Source organism: Aplysia californica, unplaced genomic scaffold, assembly GCF_000002075.1.
Source record: "Aplysia californica isolate F4 #8 unplaced genomic scaffold, AplCal3.0 scaffold00363, whole genome shotgun sequence".
In the NCBI taxonomy this organism is placed as follows: domain Eukaryota; kingdom Metazoa; phylum Mollusca; class Gastropoda; order Aplysiida; family Aplysiidae; genus Aplysia; species Aplysia californica.
The window spans coordinates 399,294-420,839 of record NW_004797633.1 but is presented as its reverse complement, the minus strand read 5'-3'; the positions used below and the strand labels follow the sequence as shown (position 1 = coordinate 420,839).

Here is a 21,546-nt window from a genome sequence, read left to right as displayed (position 1 = left end):
GGGGGTAAAGTCAAAGATTAGAGGTGTTACTAATACAACAAAGAGTAATATACACAAAGAAAAGGAGGAGAGATAAAGACAATAGATGTCTGGTAAGAAAGGAGGAGCAAATCAGTGAAATCACTGTAAGAGCATCCGCCAACTATGCACCAACTCTCCTTTGACAGTTTGATACGCATTACAAGAGGTAAAATTCTATTTGCAGCAGAAACGGACGTAAAGTCTATTCTTTAGAAAATCTAATCAGTCTATGAAAACATTATCTTTTCAGTTCAAAGCCAAACAACAAGTGATAAAACTCAGCTGTCAGGAAAAAATATACTAAATTTTGCTCCTCACCCGATTTCCTTACGACACTGCTAAATTCATCAGTGCAGGAAATGATTTTAGTTTTGGTATAATAACAAAATGGATGCAGGAAGAACTGAGAGACAATCACACAAAGAAAGACAATTAAAAAACAGGGGTATAAAGAATGGGTGTGAAGCAGCAGAGTAAAGAAAATATTACAACTTAAAAAGATTAACAATAAACGATATACACACTTTCAACTGAATTCATAGACCTGGTGAAATTAATATACACAAATCAATTGTTTTGTTTTAGTAAGAGTTTTAAGGAATTGCAACATAAAAAGGTTAAATAAATGCCAAGGATTAGAGGATTTACAGAAAAATATAAAAAAGGAGAGATAAGGACGATTGATGCCAAATCTCTAGTTTAGCATTTTGCTCAAAGAAGCAGATGCAGAAGATGAGGCGGGGGGGAATGTCTTTCAGAACCCTAGGGCCTATTTGTTAATTTGGTAATTCTTCAGTTTTTGTGAAGGTCAAGTCAGATTTTTTCCAGCAACTATTGAACTGTCGGATAGACATACAACTATGTTAAAGAGGTGCACCCTCTGTAACCAAACATTGCAAAGCAATAAACCCTACACTGCCACACAAACTAACAAACAGCATAATATTCTATTCTATGCAAGAGACATTTATTTGAGCGAATAGTTCTATAGAAGGCTTTTTTACACAGCATGAACTACAGCAGAGTCCAATGTTTTTTTCAGCAATCCTATATTTTCAATGTTAAGCCATACTCGGGTGCACATTAGATAGCATCAAAGAAAAGAAAATATGCTTCCTTGTTTGAAACCAAACTACTTCTACAATGTAGTACAATAGCAGTTAAGTTTCTCACGTTGGTCTAGTGATGGTACAGCAGCAATGTGAAGAAAATGACTCTTTGTTAAGAAAAAAAATTGCTCTGAAATTATGAAGTCAAAAAAGAGGGTGAAAAGAGCAGATTTTGCAGTAAATACAGCAATGCATTACACTCTCTGATTACTTAGTTTTAGTAAGTGTTGTGTGGCACTTACAACCCAATACGGTCATATAAGTGCCGAAGATTAGAGGTGTTACTCTGTTACAAGAGAGTAACAAACATAAAAAAGGAGGAAAGATAAGGACGATAGATGTCTGATAGGAAAGATGAAGCAAACCACACCAGAAAACCCACCAACCAACCCCAACCACTCAGAATATTTTGTTGACAGACAAGTATAAAGGCGTCCAAAAGAAATTGAAAATGTAATCACCCAGTCATCGTGTATAACCTTGCACTGTCTGCTCATGCAGCATACCAATTTAAAGCTAAATTCTGCATCATATGGCACATTAAAATTTTATGCATAAAAAGACGCCAGAGATATGGTCACTCAAAATTGACCTTAAAAAATAAGGCTTGGCAAAATTATGCGAAATCAAAGAAGCGTCAAAGCGTTTACGAGCGTAGGTTGATGTGCATCAACATTGGTGGAATGGACATGTACTGAATATATATCAAATTCAAATGAAAAGATAATACATTTGTCTCTGCAATGAACAGCATCTTCTGATGAAATTTTCAAACGGTTAAAATACCTCGAAAACCTGGACTTAACATCACATGTGCTCATTAAGTCTTGTTGATTTTGTTTAAGAGCTATTGGTTTCATGTAGAGCACAAAACCTTTTTTGCACATGGACAATGTTGATTAGATTTTGGACATAAAAATCATTTGTCAGAGAGGAACAGAAACCAAAAAATTGCCATGTTTTTGGTGGCCTGGGGTGGAATTAACAAAAACGGCCTCATGTGAATCATCAGATGGCTTGGTTTAGTGGGCTACATCGCGCAAGTGCTGGAACATCATGCCTTACCCTTATTTTTGTCATGGTGCCAATCAAGTAGACATATCATCATAGCAAAGCACTTTCTCACAGGGCTAATGTGACTAGACAATTCTTGGAAAACCAAATCAAATCAATGTTGAAGTGGTTGCCAGCAAATAGCCCCAATATGAATCCTACAGGTATATGAATCATATGAAACAGCAGCTGAAGAAAAGCAACTTTGCTCCCAATCCAGACCCTTTGTTTACTCTCTATGACATTTGGGTCCAAAATTGTATAGAGTCGATGCCCAAAAAGTTTGTGCATTAAACAAAACCAATGGTTCCTAAGCAAAATAACAATGAGCACACTTAATGCGAAATTCAACTTTAGCGTGGTGTTTGGGATTTGTCTGAAAAAAATGGTGAAATGGTATGGGTTTAACGCCCCTATCAACACTATTAGGTTATTTAAGGGGCGGGACCTCCTAGCTTAACATCCGTCTCCGATAGGACCGAGCCAAGTGGAAAGATCGTGTAAAGTGCCTTTCCCAAGGACACAACGTCGGACCGAGCTGAGGCTTGAACCCCCGAACCCGCAATCTCACGATTACGAGTCCGGTAGCCTAACCACTAGGCTACAGACGCCACTGTGATTGGTCTGTTTTCCGTTTTGTTTAAAACTATCGAGATAAAATATCGTAATAAAATGTTTATTGCAGAGACAAAATTCTCCATTCATTGGATATGCAACGTATCCTTTCTATCAAAATTTATGCTCCTCAATACACGTGCGAAGACAATTTTACTTTGTTTTTATTTCGCACAATTTTACCAAGCCTGACTTTTTAAGGTCAACTTTGAGTGACCATATGAATTATTAATGTGTCAAACGATGCAGAATTTATTTAGCTTTAAATTGGTACGTTGCATACGTGGGTAACACAAAGCTTTAACACGATGATTGGGTGATAACATTTTCAAGTTTCCTTTGGACGCCACTGTAGGCCTAATATATGAAGAAAATAGAAAGCCATGGACCAAGGAATGTGTATATAAACAACAAACACATCGGTAATTTGAAGACGCTGATAAAGCAATAATAATAATAATAATATATATATATATGAGCAATTGCCAAAACATGAGACTCAATGGTGCAAAATTATTTTTTTTTACCAATTTGACTCCCTTTTCTGTCAGTCTCAGATTGACATTTAGAGCTCATATTCCTAGAGTATCAGAGCAAGGAGATGTAGGGTTTTGGAGATATGGGTCTATTGGTTTGGCAACCACTGTATTTCTTGTATGTAACAGTGATGACAAAAACAGATAAGCAGCAAGGCAAATTATGGACTTTAAATTCCATTTGTTTAGTAAACAAAGACTTTGTACACTATGAACTCCATTCATAATGGTAATATACTGAGTTGCAAAAGTTCTGTCACACCCATTATATTACGATAATTTTCAGTACAGTGTAAGAATTGCAGTAAAAATTAAAAGTACGATTTGTGTGACTTATGGGACTCTTTGTGCAAGAGCAGACGAAAGAAATCATAAACCGGGAGTAGTGCATGGACAAAGTGTTGGTATTGATTTTTCTAGGTCTACATTGAAATCAACGCTTCCTACACGCAACATTTGCTTTGGCTCATAAGTAACACTGAAATTTTCCATCAGCGTCTGTGCCCTTTACATAGGGCCTGCCCACTTCCCGGTCGAAGTAGGTCAGCCCTATATATATATAGAGCCTGCACGCCTTCTGGGTAGCCCGGCTCAAGCCCTTTATATATAGGGCCTGCGCGCTTCCATGGTTAATTTTCTTTTTTTTAATCTTTGGATGAAAGTGAACTGACTTGGGCAATCTTCCAGTCACAGTTTGTAATGTTTTTTTCAGACTTGGTGGGTTCGGGTAAAATAATATAAGGTTGAACCTTCAGAAATCCTAGAAGCCTAAAAGGCCTTGCTTTTTTTTTTGTACTTCAATTCTCAGTCAATTTTTGTCACAAAAATATTGATGAACATCCTCAGAAGACTCAGCAGAGATGCTTAAATTCTCAGACTAAAATTTGCTACTTTGTGACTGGATCCATTGTCAAGGTGACAGCAGTACTTCCAAAAGAGGTGCTTCAGAGCAAAACAAACATGGTGTGGCACAATGAGATTGAGTGTCTGATAAGATATAGAGGTGTTGTGGCTTAAATGAACTTTCGTTTATCCCCTAGGACATCTCTGATTATTTTACAGTTCCAGTAACTTAGAAGAACAATGCATATTTAAATGTTATTTCCCCTTGACACAGCCCCTAAAAGAGTTAGGTTTGTTTGAGATTCTCCCTTTTTTTTGTGTGTGAACATCAGAACTTTATATATATAAATGTTATTATTATATGAGCCATTGCCAAAAGGTGGGGAAAAACTCATACATCTCACATTAGTGTGCATAAAATGTGATGCATTAGTATTTATTCCTCCAAAACTTATACACATGTCAAATATAGGATGTAGAACCTGCATTAGCAGGTTCAGACCCCATGTCAGCTTTACAATCTTGAGTTTGTAAATTTTTTGTCAAAAATTTTCGTTTTTTAGTGATTCCTGGACTGTCATTTTGAGCACACCAATGCAAACTTCCAAGAATGTCCAAAATTTAGTATTTTTGGGTGTTTTTTTCTTTACGTATGCTTTGATCCTATGCTTATTTGTCACCGAGAAAGGTTAACTTGCTCAAGAAATCGGTTTATTTGTTTGTAAATAAACGAACAATTCGGATCACTTGTGCGTCAGTCGTGTCGTCACGGACTAGGTGTTTCAGAAAACACTTTTAATTTTCATTAGAATCACCGTAACTGGTTAAATGTTTTTGCTTTTCTTCGTTTATTCAACACTTCAAAAGCCGCGATGTGCGAAAGGAACATCGGGTTCCTAGATCTACGATTTCGGTCAGCTGTTTAACATTCGCCGTGATTGGCGTTACTTTGCGACGTACCAGAAGTCCGAATTTTAGCCTACTTTTGTTTTGAACGGATTATCAACAGTGCCCGGATATAATTATTTTCTTGAGTGACTTCTCCTTACCCACTTCCCCAGAACAGCGGAGGCAATGGGGGAAAGAGAAAAACGAAAGTAGTCATTGCCGTCAGCGTCCGGTGACGCACAAGAATCTTACGTTGCATGTGACGTACTGGACTGTTTTTAGGCTACCCTATTGAATATCTTAGTGAAATTGCGGTGTTTACATTGGATTCCTGGAACAAGAGTGTGATGTGTGAACAAACTTCGAGAGATGGATCATTTCTGTGGTTATAGATTTAGCTTTTGTGCTTAGTGATGACGTTTGGGGTGTCGTCATGCAGCTGTACAAGACTGACTGACGTACTAGAAATTACATTGTCCTAAGAGCAAACATTTGTTATGTCATGTGTGCTCTTTTTACTCAAACAAATAGACAAATATGTCCTTGTTTATCTGTCTGACTCAAAAGTACACATTTGTTCTTTGTTGGCATGATATGCCTTTTTCCAATACATTGTGTCATTGTGTCATCATTGTTATATATGTACAAGTAATATTTTTTATATAATTGTTAATATCAATAAGTTTTCAACATATATATTCCATACATGCAAGATTCATTTAGAAACAAAATACGCCTTTATTGATCTGTGTATCTCATAGTGCAAATTTGTTCTTTGTAGGCATGATTTTACCTTTTCCCAGTCAGTATGTTTTGTCATCACTGTTATGTACGAGTACTGTTTGTCATAATTAGCAACGTAATTGTGATTGTCTACTGTACTGTCTTTGATATGACCTGATATCTGTTTCAAAGCAAAAAAAAATTCTCCTGGTTTGTTTTTTTAATCCTTAAAGTGTGCATTTCTCTCTGGAGGCATGACTTTGTCTTTTCCTGTACATTGTGTCATCATTGTTATGTACAAGTCATGTTTGTCATCACTGTTATGCACAAGTCAGCCCCATTGATTTTGTGCTTTTGCCTCATATTAGTTAAAAAATTGTTTTACAAATGTGTTTTTCTGGTGCTGAGGCTTTGATAACTGTATTTGTACAGCTTTTCACTATTGTGATGTGTTGTCAATGATAATGTCCAATGTGTATCCTTTCTTGTACATTTTATAACAATGATGACATGTTCTGTGCACTGCGTCATTGTTACAATGCTTGTCATTCATATTGCCATTATGAATGGAGTTCATAGTGTACAAAGTCTTTGTTTATTAAACAAATGGAATTCAAAGTCCATAATTTGCCTTGCTGCTTATCTGTTTTTGTCACCATTGTTACATACAAGAAATACAGTGGTTGCCAAACCAATAGACCCATATCTCCAAAACCCTACATCTCATTGCTCTGATACTCTAGGAATATGAGCTCTAAATGTCAATCTGAGACTGACAGAAAAGGGAGTCAAATTGGTAAGAAAAAAATTTTGGAACCACTGAGTCTCAAGAGAGTTTCACGTTTTGGCAATTGCTCTTATATGGAAAATGATGATGTAAATTACAGGTCAAAGTCATAAATAGTGACCAATGACTTTGTAGGTTATCTTGACCTCGTAGAGTGTCTCTTCGCCAAGATATTGATCGATAAAGTGACGCGGTCCAGCTGAGCGACTACATAGCTATGTATTATCACTTGTTTCACCATGTCATGTACTAATTGTTGAGTTCATCGTGTTTTGTGCTTTGTTTGTATATTTATTTGATCGCTTATCATTTTTGAATGGCTCATTCTACTAGCTTTAAGAAAAGATATGATTTTATATGCCCTTTTATCATCACATGAAGCTGCAGCGAGCACCTAGCACACCTCTGTGATTGGCCAAATATAGATGACATATTTCCGTCATCTATTTTTGTTGTCTTCCCTCGTGAGTTGACTAGATCTCACCGCCGGGGCGGGCCCATTTTGCTACAAAGCGTGCGATGGGCTTTATTTCTAGATCTACGTTTTATCGCCGACTGCTTGGGCTGTGAGTGCGCACGGCTGTGTGTGTTTCATGAGCGTGCGTGTGCGTGTGTGTGCGCATGTGTGTAGAACTTTGAGAAGAAGGTAAATTTATGGTATATGAGAATTGCTGAGATTGTTTATAAAGATAACACAAATTAATACCAAAAAAACAACTGACACGGCCAGATTTTTGGTCAATAGTAGTTACTGGCGAGGGAAACCCAAGAATCTTGTGGAAACCCCAGAAGACGACAAAAATAGATTGCGGAAATACGTCATCTATATTTGGGCCAATCACAGAGGTGTGCTAGGTGCTCAAGCTTCGTGTTTTATCATCTGTTAAGCCGTAAATGGTCATTTTTCAGTAGCAGGTATACATCTTTGGTATCTCTAAGCTGATATCCCAACGCCAAACCCCCATGTCTACAAACCGATCAGTCATGGCAGCGGGCCATTTTTGGCGGGTTACTTCCGGTGAAACACTGAGCGCTTCTTGGTTTTAAGTAGATCTAGATCTAGAATGTGGATCTAAAATCTAGGCCTACTCTTGACAATAAGACCAGCCAACACGGTATTCATTCTCATGATAAATTGATGTAAACACAATGACAGTGCTACCCATGCACAACATAATAATGGAAATGTAAGTTCACACCAGTAACTAATAAATTAACACCATCATCCATGCAAAAAATTCGAAGAAAAGTAAAGTGGAAAGAATACATGCTAACCTAACCGCTTACCCTAATTGACAGGTGGCCTACTACTAAAACAGCGCAACCCCATCCACCATGTGAATTTAGCAGATTCAATCCCCAAGAAATGTGCAGGCATAATATTAGTCTTATCACTTAATATAATCTAGAATCTACTAAGAGTAATCAGTAATCATTGGCCTACACACACATTATATAGCCTACAATCCCTACTTCATTTTCACCTAGCCAGGGTATCTCAACAAGACTAAATCTCTCTATCTTCTTATCTGCCTGAAAGTGAACACTGAACTGAATGATTGGAACTGAGAGTTGCGCTTGCTGCTAGCAGCACTCATACGATACTTAAATTACGTGTGCTCCATAGCCACCTAAGACAGCGCAAATCAAAGTCATCGAGGAACGATAAAAACGAAGTAAATTCGATGATACATGTTAGCATTTTGGCACTCAAAGACAGACCCGTTAGGGGATGAATCATCCCATTCTGACTCCCTTTTAGTGACACTTCTGTCTACTGCTAGCATGCATCTTATAGGAAACTGGTCACTTCCTTTTCATGAAAAAAGTATTCTACTAACAACAACTAACCTCTGAGAGGACCAATGTCCAACTAATTCGACAGCCAATGATTTTCTTGTTAAAATGAAGTCATGAAGAGCTCGCAGAACCTACAAGACCTTTCGCAGATCCATTTTGAGTGCTGGTCTATATGACTTTCCTGATTCCATAAATGCCATAGGCCACAAACATGGCGTCGTGTTTAACAGACGTTGGAATTGTGGGAACGTCGGGGTGTGTTCATTATAATGGTTCCGAAAACTTCCGCTAAAAAAGGAAAACTTGTTCAGCAATCTCGGCTATTGATGGCCTCAGATAAAGGATAAGAGTTTGTTATTTCATTCTTCCCCATCTAGTTCTACTCCAATATGTTAATTGAAAAACTATGTTTACAGACGTATTATTTTATAGATAGGCTAGTTTAAAAGCGTTGGTAGCTCCTCGATGGAACTTTCCTCACAATACCCTTATGCGCAAAAACATTATAATTGCGCATTCTGGATCCTCCTATATTTTTGCTCTATGAACACGCTCACTAGATCGTAGTGACGTCATTTCATGTATGTGTGTATGTGTGTGTGTGTATGTGTGTTGGTTTTCTCAATCAAAACAATAAATATGCAAGGGGGAACACAGGGGTTGGAGTTTGTTGATGGGGGGGGGGGGTCAATTCGTATAAGTAGAGATTCCTACTCATTTTTCTTTACTTCATTGTACTGCAAGTGTAATTCTGCATTCCGGTGTCGTTTTGGTTATGATGTTAGATTTTCACGTCCGAAGATAGAGATATAATTTATATAGGCCTAAATATTGAGACTACAATAACAGTCTTGTTGTGCCGCTACTCAAAGCCTTTTTTCAACACCAATAAACTGTAGCCTACACGTGCAAGATTTTCATTTGTTGTTTTTTTTTCTTCCTAAATCGACGTATCATTGTTTCCTTTGGCGGACATTCTACTGCCACTGCTACCCGAAGGCCGGATATTATTCGAGTCCTCTCGTTTCCATACGCGCTCTATACATTCAGTTGTAAGGGACGCTGAAGTTACCCTTTCTTCTTCTTTACTTTTAAGTCTTTTTTCCTTGTAGTAGATACCAAGTACGCGTATTTACACTATTTTTTTATTTCTTTTAGTTTCTGTGCAGAAGCTATGCGTTTTTGTATGTATGCGCTATTAATTCAAAAATATGTGTTGGGAGTGAGTATGTGCGTTTATGTGGGAAAGTGAGGCATTAACACAGAGAAAAAAGCGAGGTGAAGGTTGAGTGTGAGAGAGAGGGGGTGGGGGAGGGGTGGAGATAAAGAGACAGAGAAAGATCGACAGACAGACAGAGAAACAGCTAGACAGACAGAGATCATGGCGGTTCGCCTTAATTAATTTCTGTATAGAGAAAATATAATGGGGGTAGAGACGTCGTGGCATTCAGGATATACTTTAACAGGAAGCGGGTTGCACTACATGTCACCGTCGTAGCGGCCTACGACTGTCTTGTGAAGACACTTTCTGGAAACACGTCGCCATGTGTGGCAACTAGAGTATCTCTCGGCGTTTTCTCAGCGAAACGGGGGGGGGGGGGGGGGGGAGAATGTAACTTATTATACCGGTAGTGCCTGGAGCATTGTAAAAGTAATTATGGGGATTTCAGCTGTGGTCATAGAGTACAATATCTCATTTTTAAACTAATAGTGTAAATATATGGTTGTGTTTGGAAGCACGCGTTCAGTCTATAACGTTTTACTCAGATTTGGTGTTCCCCAGGGGTCTGTATTCTTGGACCTGTCTTGTTTACAGTGTAGGATAGACACATGCTGTCTGGGAATAACCTACTGATTATTTTAAGACGGTAACGTATGGCATGAATTCCCTTCTTTTTTTATGCTGATGACACTCAGATACATAAGTCTGTTGATTTCGATCAAATATCACTTTTAGTCGACTCTACTGAGCAATGTTTTCGGGAATTAAAAATATGGGTGACCGGTAATAAATTGAAACTGAAAGATGAAAAAAAAACGGAAATAATGTTGAGTGGAAATACAAAAGCCATTACAAATCTTCCAGAACTACAAATTGACATCAATAATCAGTGGGTGGTTGGCGGGTGCTCTGGTGTGGTTTGCTTAAATTCTTCTTTCCTATCAAACATCTATATCGTCCTTATATCTCCCCTTCTTATGTTTGTTACTCTCTTGTAACACCTCTAATCTCCTGACGCTCATATGACATTATGCAGTTGCGAGCGCTGTAAAACCTCTACTATAACTAAAAATCAATAATCATACCATTGTTTAAAAAAGAAGTCTTAAAAATTTAGGGGTTCAGTTGGATTATGATGGCACTTATGTCTGGCCTCTTCAATTAGCCAGATCAGCAAAATTATATATTTTCAGCTAAACAAAATCGGCAGTGTACGGAATTATTTTACTAAAGCAGCATCCAAGACATTAGTACTGATTTTTATCAAAATTAGATTACTGCAATGCTATTTTATCTGGTTTAACGTGGGAAAAGCTATTTTTAAAAGTTGCAAGTACATGTACTCCAAAGTCAATTAAGCAGCATGATAATGAAAAAAAAAATCAGCGCATTTAACACCAATTCTGAAAGAAATACACCGGCAGCCAGTAAAAAAAAGGGATCAAATGCAAAACTGCCGTTTTCTGTTTTAAATGTATTAGTCATATTTATCTAAAATAATTCCTGGAATTATATTATCACCCACCCAGTGCCCTAAGATCAGTCACTGGCAATCTAATTCTTAGAATCCAAAACAAAATCACAAATCATATGGCGAGCGTTCCTTTTTAATTATTCTTTGGTCCCTGCTCCCTATGTACGAAACGAACTCCCAAATAAAATAAGGAGTGCCCTAACTATTCGCATTTTCCCAAAACATCTCCAGCGCATTTCTTTCACAAATGCATACCTGTCAAAACGATGAACTGTATAATTATACACGTGTATGGACAATCTTGAGACTGAAAAAAAAATAGCGCACGTGCGTGTGTGTGTGTGTGTGTGTGTGTGTGTGTGTGTGTGTGTGTGTGTGTGTGTATGTGTGTGTGTGTGTGTGATTGTGTGTGTATGTGTGTGTGTGTGTGTGTGTGAGAGAGAGAGAGAGAGAGAGAGAGAGAGAGAGAGAGAGAGAGAGAGAGAGAGAGAGAGAGCGGAAATGTTTTTTAATTATAGAGAGCGAATGTTTTTCGTTATTCTAGTTTCAATTTTATTGTGACCGTTCGTGAGTTGTCGTTTTTTTTAATCAATCTATTGCATTCTATATTTTTAGCTCACTGCTTGACTATTTTTCTAATATAAATTTTTATACATAGTATAATGTATATATGCATAATACTATGTTTTACGTACACCCATGTCCATTATTTTTTTAGGTGTGATATTTTTAGTAATGTAATGCGCATTGAGTATTTTTGGTAGAAAATTGAAATTAGCAGCATATTTATTATTATTATTACCCGTGTTGTGTGGACAATCCGGAGGGCTCGAAAATTATACCTTCAAATAAACCAAAGTAGAAGGCTATCAATCTGTTCCACTGAAAAGCCAACACTCCTCTAAGACGCAATATGAAACTGCAACTGAATGTCAATATGGTCATATCAAACACCATGATTCACACGAGAAACAAATTTTTGAACGCTGTAAAAGGAAAGAGGGGATCGAATGGGAAGACCTTACAGGAAATGGGAACAAAACAGAGAAACCTGGCTTGGAACCAAAAAGAAATCAGGCAGGTAGGCAGAATGGCAATTTAAGAGACAGAGCTTTGTTGCACAAAAGTGCCATGAGGCAATTGTCCAACTATTGAAAAAGCGGCGGTGAAGAAGAAAAATGTAGCAAATACCATGGGGTTTTTTTTTTCGGTACTTTACTATTCCTGCTCAATGCGTGTTGATTAAAGATGATGCCATTTTGTTTAGCCATCAGATACACATGTACCAGGAGCGAAAGTGAGTCTGATGTTTGCGCTGCTCTTTCTCACTGAGGGGGTGGGGGGTGGGGGTGGGGGTGGGGGGAGGATAGAAGTTGAACCTGCTGCTAGCGCCCTTCAAGACATTTCTCAAAAGGGCAAATGGCAAGAGTCTGTTTTCAAAGCTCAAAAGGATTCCGTTTCACTGGCCTGGCCTTGTCGAAAGAATGTCTGATGTCAGAATTCCAAAGGATGTTCCTCAAGGAAGCGTAAGATATGACGCATCAAAAAAAGCGCTCTACAATGACACCCTGAAAATGTACCTGAAGGACTTCAATATAAACTTCAACATCTGAGAACTTAGCTCCTGACTCCTAGCTGGAGAGCAGCAGTCACAGTGGGCAGCAAATCATATAAAATGAGGCTTCACGGATAAGAAATGCTGAAACCAAAATAGAAACCTAAAAGCTGCGCACGCATCGCATGTGAAAGTGGGGCTTTTATATATTATGTTCTAAATGTAGCAAATGTTTCTTTGCCAGAAATGGTCTCTTCGGCCACAGCAGAAAGCACAAGTCACCTTGAACTTTAATTCTTCAAAATTTTCTATTTCGTTGGAGAACTATTATTCTCCTCTGCGGTTGTATTGGGCATCCTGCTCAGGCACGTATTTACGGACGGGCTGTTATAATTAAAGATGATGCACATAGGTTTCGTCCCTGCTTTCGAGACAGCACCACCGATCAACGATGAAGAAGGCTTAGCAACGAAAGCTGTCAAATATTTTGGAAAATGATGTGCTGAATCCAAATTTGTTGTTAGTTTTCATCTATCAGGTCAGGTTATTGCAGAATTCATATATTTAAATAATTTCAGGTATTCCTTATTGTGTAAGAGGGGGTAAAAATAACAGGCTCTATTATACAAGGAGGGTAACCTTTATTCTTTCCCTTAAGGCCATTAATTGACTATGTTATATTTGCATAATGTCCTATGTCACATTTTAAAATGACATATTGTCTTAAAATATAGACTCTTTTCATTCATACAGTTCATTGTTTACACAAATAGCGACAGAAATGTTGCAATCTAAAATTCGAAAGACAATGCAAGAAAGCTATATGTCAGTGCTTATAAATCCCGTAAGTCACTAAGAAACTTCAAAGGGAGATAATTATATACTAATTAAAACCCGTAAGTAGTTTTCATTGTTTAATAGTGTCTGACCTGTAGCTGGCCTGGCGCACGCCGTGTGCGTGTCAGCACAGCCGCACTGTGGGTTGGTGCCTGTGTCTCAGCGAGCGCGAGGCACACTCGCTGAGTCTCAGCACAGCTGCACTGTGTGTTGACGTGTGTAGGTGTGCAACTGACGGGTCTGCCTTGCTATATTTAGGTACTGTGTAATCCAAGACCAATTATACTAAGACGGGACAACTCTTTTTTATGTCATGTACCAAATGCAGCCCCCCCCCCCCCCCCTCCACACACACAGACACACTTGCAGCTGCGCGCGGCGATAGCCTAGTTTACATTGGTTACAATGAGAGAGTCTAGAGAAGCACACCTAGATCTAGGCCTACGACAACAGTCGAAACTAAGTCAACCTCTCGATTCGAAGTTTCAAAGTATGATAAAGTGCATTTCTGAATGATTTTGTGGCCAAGTGTTGATGCTAGCATCAATATTTAATAGTAAAGCACCTAATAATACTTACTTCTTGTTGATTCTGATGATCTGTGAAGAGTTTCAGTCGAAAATAAACTCGAAGCGGGGCGACACATGTCTGCCATTTTTACAACACTGTTGAATAGCACGTCTGACCAATCGCGCAGCTCAGCTGACAAAAAACAGACGACACAGCGACGCTGCTTTAGCACATGATAATGTATACATTCATTTGCACGGTGCGAGCCAGGCGAGCTACAGGTCAGACCTACAGAGCCACCCTGGGACCGGCCTTAGGCTTTGGCGATGGATTGGACACACTTGCAGGAAGTCAAGCAGCTGCATAACGAGGAAAGATCTACAGAGCCACTCTGGGAACGGCCTTAGATTGGAACCAACAGGGTAAAAGATCAAGGGGAAGACCACGTGGAACCTGTAGAAGAGTCACGGAAATGGATGTACAGAAAAGTGGGAAGACATGGAGTGACATCAAGCGACTATATGGCCCGGGATAGGGAAAGGTGAAAAGTGTAAATGTTCGTGGCCCTTATCCTGATCCCTGGTGAGAAAGGCAATGCTGATGACCCGGCATAATGATATAGCCTATGTATGTATTTCATGCTGTTTTAAAGGTAATAGTCATAATGTTATTCCCGCACGATTGACAATGACTGAATAGCTTTTATAGATGATGGTATCAATGAATGTATATTCATTATTCATGCTTGTTTGTTCTTGCTTTTCATAAAATTAGAACGATTACTTCTAACAGATCTCTGGTAGGGGGCTTTCGTGGTTTAATCAAGGTTATACAGTGTCCGTATCTCATTCAATAGGTCCCGAGTTCGAAACCTGACAGCGACAGAAAAATGTTCTTGTCAAGAATGTTCTTCTTTTACCTCCTTTTCTGCTCTCTAACCTTTCTACCGTCTGCTTTCGTCGCCACTTTCTGCCCCCTTACCCCCACAACCCTTTGCCCTCCTCTGGGCTCCTGAATCGTTCTGTCGTTCTGCAGCTTTTGTAGCTAGCTACTGTTACTCCCATGGCCAATGGCTCCTTATCCTACTGCTGTCTTTCAGCCACATTCCTGATCTTAGGGTAGGTAAAATCTAACACCTAGTCTTATTGGATAAGGGCGAAACACGTGGAGGACCTTGTGCAAGTTGCGCATGAGATCCCTTGGTGGTCCAAACTCGATATGAGAAGTATTTTTAAAATAAGTTTTGGGCGGCGCTCGCAACTGCATGTCATATGAGCGCGCAGAGTAGGCTTCGGCCGCCACTCAGGCAAAATTCTAATTCCAACCAAACTAATGTATTTGTCCCGCGCCCTCTTATGACCTTTTGCAGTTGCGAGCGCCATAAAACATATTTTACATAAGAAAGAAATAATTCTGTTTTTGTTTTTATTTTTTTTTTTTTTTGGGGGGGGGGGGGGGGGGGGCAGGGTTTCATTTTTTTGGGGTCTGTTTTAGCTGAACCGCGAAAGTTGTCTCAAAGATCGTATTATTATGTACGATCTTTGGTTGTCTTCTGGACTTTCGGGAATCACGATCAATGAGATTAAAAGTAAGCTCCTTGGTGGAGTCAACTGCATTCATGAACTCTTGGGACTCCACCACGGAAGTTGTTTGGATGGTCTTTTTGTATCACGGACAATTATCTTTCGGTCAGTTATATCTTCGATGCTTTTATGTTAAAACAACAACAACAACAACAACAACAACATTGAAGAACTCGAGTATCATAATATCAAAAATTGATTCAAATAATATTTTTTTGTTATTCTTAGATCTTTTGTAAAGAGGGTACAAATGGAACATTTGACAGCGCCACCTGTTTGAAGATACATGAATATTATTCCCCTTGTTTGTACAACGACACCGGAAGTGTTCAAACACGCAGATTGACCCCATCACTTCACATTCAGAAATCGATGTGCCTCGTAAGTATTATTGGCCCTGAATGTCTTTCTTCACAAATTACAATTGAAGTGAGAATGGTACACTTCTTTTATTACATTGTGTTTAAGACATCCAATCATATTTTTTGTAGATCTAGATCTAGAATGTGATAAAAAAATAAGAAAGTTTGTCTTGCGTGTGGGCTATCATGTGTGATCCGGCAGTAGCAGTCAATGAAGTCTGAACACGACACGAGACGCACACTGACTGGCTGGATTGACTCTCTCAACTGATAACAGTCGGGTGGACAGAAGAGTGTGTTACGTGGTAGAAGAACTCTACAAATCACTATTGCATTGATACACGTTGTTGAATGAAACATATTTTGAGTCTGATGAAGTAATAGAAATCCAGACAATAGATTTGTGGAGGACTCAGGAATCAAAGAATCCTAATCCAGAGACGTAATTTTGTAATGTTTCAAAATATAAATAAATAAACAGGCAAGTGAGGCAAGCCATAGAGATAGGCATGACATAGTATAGATCCTCTCTAGTGGTTATATTAGTGGCAGAGACCCTGTCCTTAGGGCCTTAGGAAGTGGGTGGTTGGTGGGTGATTTTCTGATATTGTATATTGATATTATGGTCTGCTCCTTTTTTCCTTTGTCTAAGACAGACTAAGAGCTAGAGATCTATGACTAGATTATATCCTACTGTCAATGCGAACAATTACAACTCTATCGCCCATAGGCCTATTTCCCCTCCTTTTCTTAGGATGATAGGCTTCTCTCTTGTAACATCTCCAGTCTTTGGCATTTATAAAAATGGGCCGGCTCTATTTCTCTGAACGTTCGGGAAAATAACTTGAACTCTTATTTCTCCGAACGGTTTCTGTTCTCGAGATTTGTTGATAATAAGCGAATGGAGTGGCCCATGTGTGAGTGTTCATGTGTGTGTGTGTCTGTGTGTGTAAGGTGTAAGATGTGAATGGGGGGGGGGGGGGGGGGGGTTTTTTTAAAATGGCCGCCTCTATTTCTCCGAATGCATGCGAAAATAAACTTGAACTCTATTTCTCCGAATGGTTTCCGTTCTCCAGATATTTTGGTTGTTTGCGAATGGAGTGGCCCATCTGTGAATGTTGTGTGTGTAAGGCGTGAACGGGATTTTTGTTTTGTTTACATGAAAGGATTTTAACGAAAGGATTTTAACTAAATGCAAAATAGGTTGTAACTGCCAAGGTTGATCTGTCTTGTTTTCTTGCAGTACCTTTTGAAGGCATTTTCAAATGGAGTATAGTCTGGGAACGTTGCCCCACCCACAAAAAAAAAATGCTTCTTCCGAGGTCTCGCAGAATGGCAGAGAATGAAAGATGACGCCTAAATCTCGCAAAAAACCAAAAAATCTCGAGAACGGAAACTGTTCAGAGAAATAGAGTTCAAGTTTATTTTCCCGAACGTTCGGAGAAATAGTCACTTCGTTATAAATGATCTATAGATCTAGATCTAAATAGGCTATACAGTAGTCTCCGCCTAAGATCCCGGTGCTCGGGAGCAAGGAAATGCGGGATCTTAACCGACGAACCCAGGGAAGAATCTAGCGTGACCCATGTTAAGGCTCACAATCGATAAAATGGTCTCCCTCCATTGTAAAATGAACTTGGTGGGTTTAAGACGTATGGCGAGCAAAGAGTGGTTAACCTTGATGACCTATCACAGTGCACAGTGGCATGAGGCATGCCATTTTCACTTATTATCCTATCATGAGTCTCAAGATCTATGCTTATCCAGTTGCCCCTCCCCTTTACCTGTCGAAAATTTATAGCTTTCCATCTCTGACCGAGTTCCCCCCAACCACCTTTGTCGTTACACACCATTAGATCTCTACGTTGTGTACACACCAATTAAAATTCAGTCTGTCTCGCAAATTCGGGAGTAGAGACAACTTCTGCAATGGTCAGGGAAGAGTTCACAATTCAATGTGATCCTGCCTGGAGCGAACGTGTTGGCCCTATCCACCCAGCGAGTGATGTAAGTTTAGGGGGACAGCTTAGGACCAGGTGTGAGTGCGATGTTCGGGGAAAACAAACGGGTTGGTCAGTTCACACCCCGGTGTGATCCCGTCTGGGGCAAACATTGTATCGCTTCATCGAGTTTTACAACGTGTATGTGATCACATTCACGATAGTGGCTGATCTTTGACGCGACGGACACTTAATTGATCTCAACTTTTCACCCTTGGTTGATCAGCCGTCCCGCCCGCGTTATTGTTCCGCAAATTATGATCTGAAATGCGGGATCTTAGCCGAATGTAGACCTTCAGAGTGAATCAGAGCGGGATCTTAGGGGTGACTTTTGTATAGTAAAAATGCTGTTTTCTTAAAACAGCGGGATCTTAAGCGAACCGGGATCGTAAGCGGTGGGATCTTAGGCGGAGACTACTGTTATTTGTGTTGCAAATACTGTAAAACTAGATAGATCTACTAGTACTAGATCTAGATTCTTTAGATTCTAGACCTAAAAAAAACTAAATTAAAGTGGCTACGTTCACAGGCCGCCCTGAATGTAGTTTTCAATTTAAGAATGATCTTGCTCACTTCACTTCCTACCCTTTTGCTTTTTTTTCACCCCCTCCCACCCCTCTTCCCGCCTTGGCCTTCTTCTGGACTTCCTTGTTTCTTTGAACGACTTTGATTTCTCAAACTGTCCGCACACCTCGGGAGGAGAGGATAGAAGTTGTGTTCCGCGTACTGAACGAGCAAGGCTTTGTCGACCAGGGCTGTTTTGCTGTGCCTGCCTTCACCCTCTGTAAACTCTGTTGCATTCGGACCACTGCAGCATTATTTTTCACTCATGTATTCGGAGTATTCCTGTGCTGTTTCATTTCGAACTTTGAGCGACCGTAGTGTTTCAGTCGTACCTCTGTGCCAATGGTGGATGATTCAGGGCGTCATGAACATGCGAATAACTTGAGAACGACAGGTGTACGCCCATGGCCGATATTTATAGTAACAGCCATCTTGTTTGACATCATTGAGGGATTCCCACTTTGTTGTCGTTCACGGTGGAGACACGACGGCAAAGCACTATTGCAGTATTTTTAAAGCCTGAAGCTTACAGTGGCGTGGTGACGGAGTGGTTAGTTCGCTTTCAAAGGTCCCGGGTTCGAATCCAGGTAGCGGAGGTCCTGTGTGCAAGTCGCGCACGTTAAAGATCCCTTGGTGGTCCAAAATTGATAAGAGAAGGCTTCAGCCAACATCCGGTCAAAATTCAAAATTTCCCATCAATCGAAAATGTTTGGTATGTCCCGCGCGCTCATATAACCTTATGCAGTAAGTGTAAACACCTACCAAAACAAACAGTATACACTGTACAGGGGGGATGCCCCCCTGAACCCCCAAGATTCTTTTTAGGTCGGGGGGGAGGGGGTATGAACCCCCCATGTTAAAAAACAAGTCAAATTTTACTACGTCATTGGTTTTATTGTACATAGTTCATGTGAAAATATCCATACATCTCACAAACTAATAATTTGCGGTGGATATAAAAAGTCAAAATTCGTGTAAAGCATATATATATATATATAAATTTAGCAAGAAAAGTGCTTTACAATAATTAAGCGTGAACCGTGTCGATGAGTAAAATAATGCCTAGGCTTCAAGTGTTCTGGTCGTGGATCATCAGCGAAAGTGCAGACACATTACAGTCATACTTTTCCCCCTGGACACTGAACAGTGATAAGCAAGATATGAATTACGTCATGACTTTCATGCTGGTCTGTGGAACCGAATGTTGCAGTACATGAGCATAATGTATCATAGTATACACACAACATGCTAGAGTGTATTTTGCAGTCCCACTTTAATTGTCAATGTTAGCTATAGTTTAGAGCATGTGGCGTCGGTGGCCTAATGGTTAGGCTCTCGGACTCGCAACCGTAAGGTCGTGGGTTCGAATCCCGTCAGGGACCCGACGTTGTGTCCTTGGGAAAGGCACTTTACACGAATTTTCCTCACTTCACCCAGGTGGGAATGGGTACCTGGCTATAGACAGCGAAAGATCTTGTCAGTGTGTTAGTGTTTGAGCGCTTAATCAGCTGCTTGCACTGTATGCTTCCCAGGAAGCTGAGAATGTTGCGGAGTGTTCTATGGTCTGCTGGGGTAATAATATAGTGTAAAGCGCATAGAGCCTGCTGTTGAGCGGGGATATGCGCTATACAAATGCTATCTATTATTATTTATTATTATTATGTTAAAATAAATGGCTTTAAAGAAAAGAAAATGCCTCTTGTTTGAAATCAAACTACATCATGACGTTTATATATATATTGCAACACTACAGTAGTTTAGTTTCCCATGCATATTGTGATGATTACGTCAGGGCTCCAAACTCTGTTAACTTTTTAAAAGACTGTGGAGATGGATGAAATTATCCAGTCATGCACATTTAATTTGTTTTAAGCTCGATGATGGATTGATTCTTATCTGGCAGAACTGACACCATAAACATGATGTGAATGTGGGCAATGTCAGATTTTGCTTTTTAACTTTTGACTCTGATTTTATCAGACCTTCCTATATTTAAGAATTTTGCGTAATATTACGAAAATATGCCAGAAATTTGACCCCAGTACAAAAATACAAATGTACTTTGAAAATTGCCAAAATTGAGTCAATTTTATGAATAATTGATTCTACGACTAGAAGAAGCTGAAGAGTGTTTCAAGTGATTAGCCCCTCAGTGACTCAGAATCTAAAGTCATCTCTATGTAAATGGTCAACTGTACATAGCTGTACTTAGAAAATGTAAGTAAGCTGTCACTCAAATTTTTATTCTTTTATTTTTTTTTTTAGTAAGCCCCTACATGGTAGAAGGATAATTGTACTAATATTACTAATTTTTAAGTCAAATTACTAATTTTTGGCCATTTCATTACCAATTTTTAGTCTGTGATTTTTTTAATTATACATCTTATTTTCGGCAAAACGTTCTCCTCCCCGTCTATTCAGCTTCATTCGTGACTTCCAATAAAGATTGTCAGAAATGCTGAGGCTACCAATTACTATTATGAGATGTAATGGTCAGAATAGATACAGAATATTTTTTTGCATTTTCCTTTGTGTCTCAATCAGCCGATGAGCTGTTATGTTTTTTTCTTATTTGTGAATTTAAAGAAACAAACAATTTGCTTTTACACTGTTCTGTTAAAATAGATTTAATGTTATCATTTTCATGTCATTTTTTATCACTTGCTCTTTCGGTGAATGGGGCTTTCTTTTTGTCCCCTATCAGTATCGGTGTTCAGATTTGACAGAAAAAGTATTTGCGAATGGACAACAAAAATTCGGAGCTCGTACAGATTTGGATTAAGAAAAATTTCAATTCAGTAAATTTGTAACCTTTTCCTTGTCATGAAAAGAAAATACATAACCAATCAGTCCCAAGGTATATTTCTACTTTCATCATCATACTAAATGGGCGGTACACATGTCCTTTGTGTACTTTGTGAACATATATTGGTTTTATAGATTTTTAGATGTGATAACGAAAAGCAGTACCAAGTACAGAAATGATAATGGTGTGACTTTACGCTATTACCAATGTCACAAAGAAGAGAACAAACTCTGAGCTGGCTTAGGTTGAGATTATGTG

At 39.1% G+C, this 21,546-nt stretch overlaps 2 protein-coding genes across 14 annotated transcripts in view; one reads left to right on the top strand and one right to left on the bottom strand.

The window, feature by feature from the left end:
- LOC101856973 (serine/threonine-protein kinase MRCK alpha) overlaps positions 1–8,608 on the bottom strand; it is a 72,409-nt gene extending 63,801 nt beyond the window's left edge. For all 11 annotated transcript variants that reach the window (XM_035971028.1, XM_035971030.1, XM_035971029.1 and 8 more), the window contains exon 1: positions 8,427–8,608. The gene's annotated coding sequence lies outside the window, so the exon portion shown is untranslated. The remainder of the gene's footprint in view (positions 1–8,426) is intronic.
- Positions 8,609–15,798: 7,190 nt separating this feature from the next.
- Positions 15,799–21,546, top strand: part of LOC101856747 (neutral alpha-glucosidase AB) — a 31,895-nt gene continuing 26,147 nt past the window's right edge. The window contains exon 1 of one of the 3 annotated variants that reach the window (XM_035971026.1): positions 15,799–15,937. The gene's annotated coding sequence lies outside the window, so the exon portion shown is untranslated. Of the gene's footprint in view, positions 15,938–15,966; positions 15,986–21,546 lie in introns of those variants that run through there. The other 2 variants (XM_013085292.2, XM_035971027.1) reach the window with 2 other exon arrangements.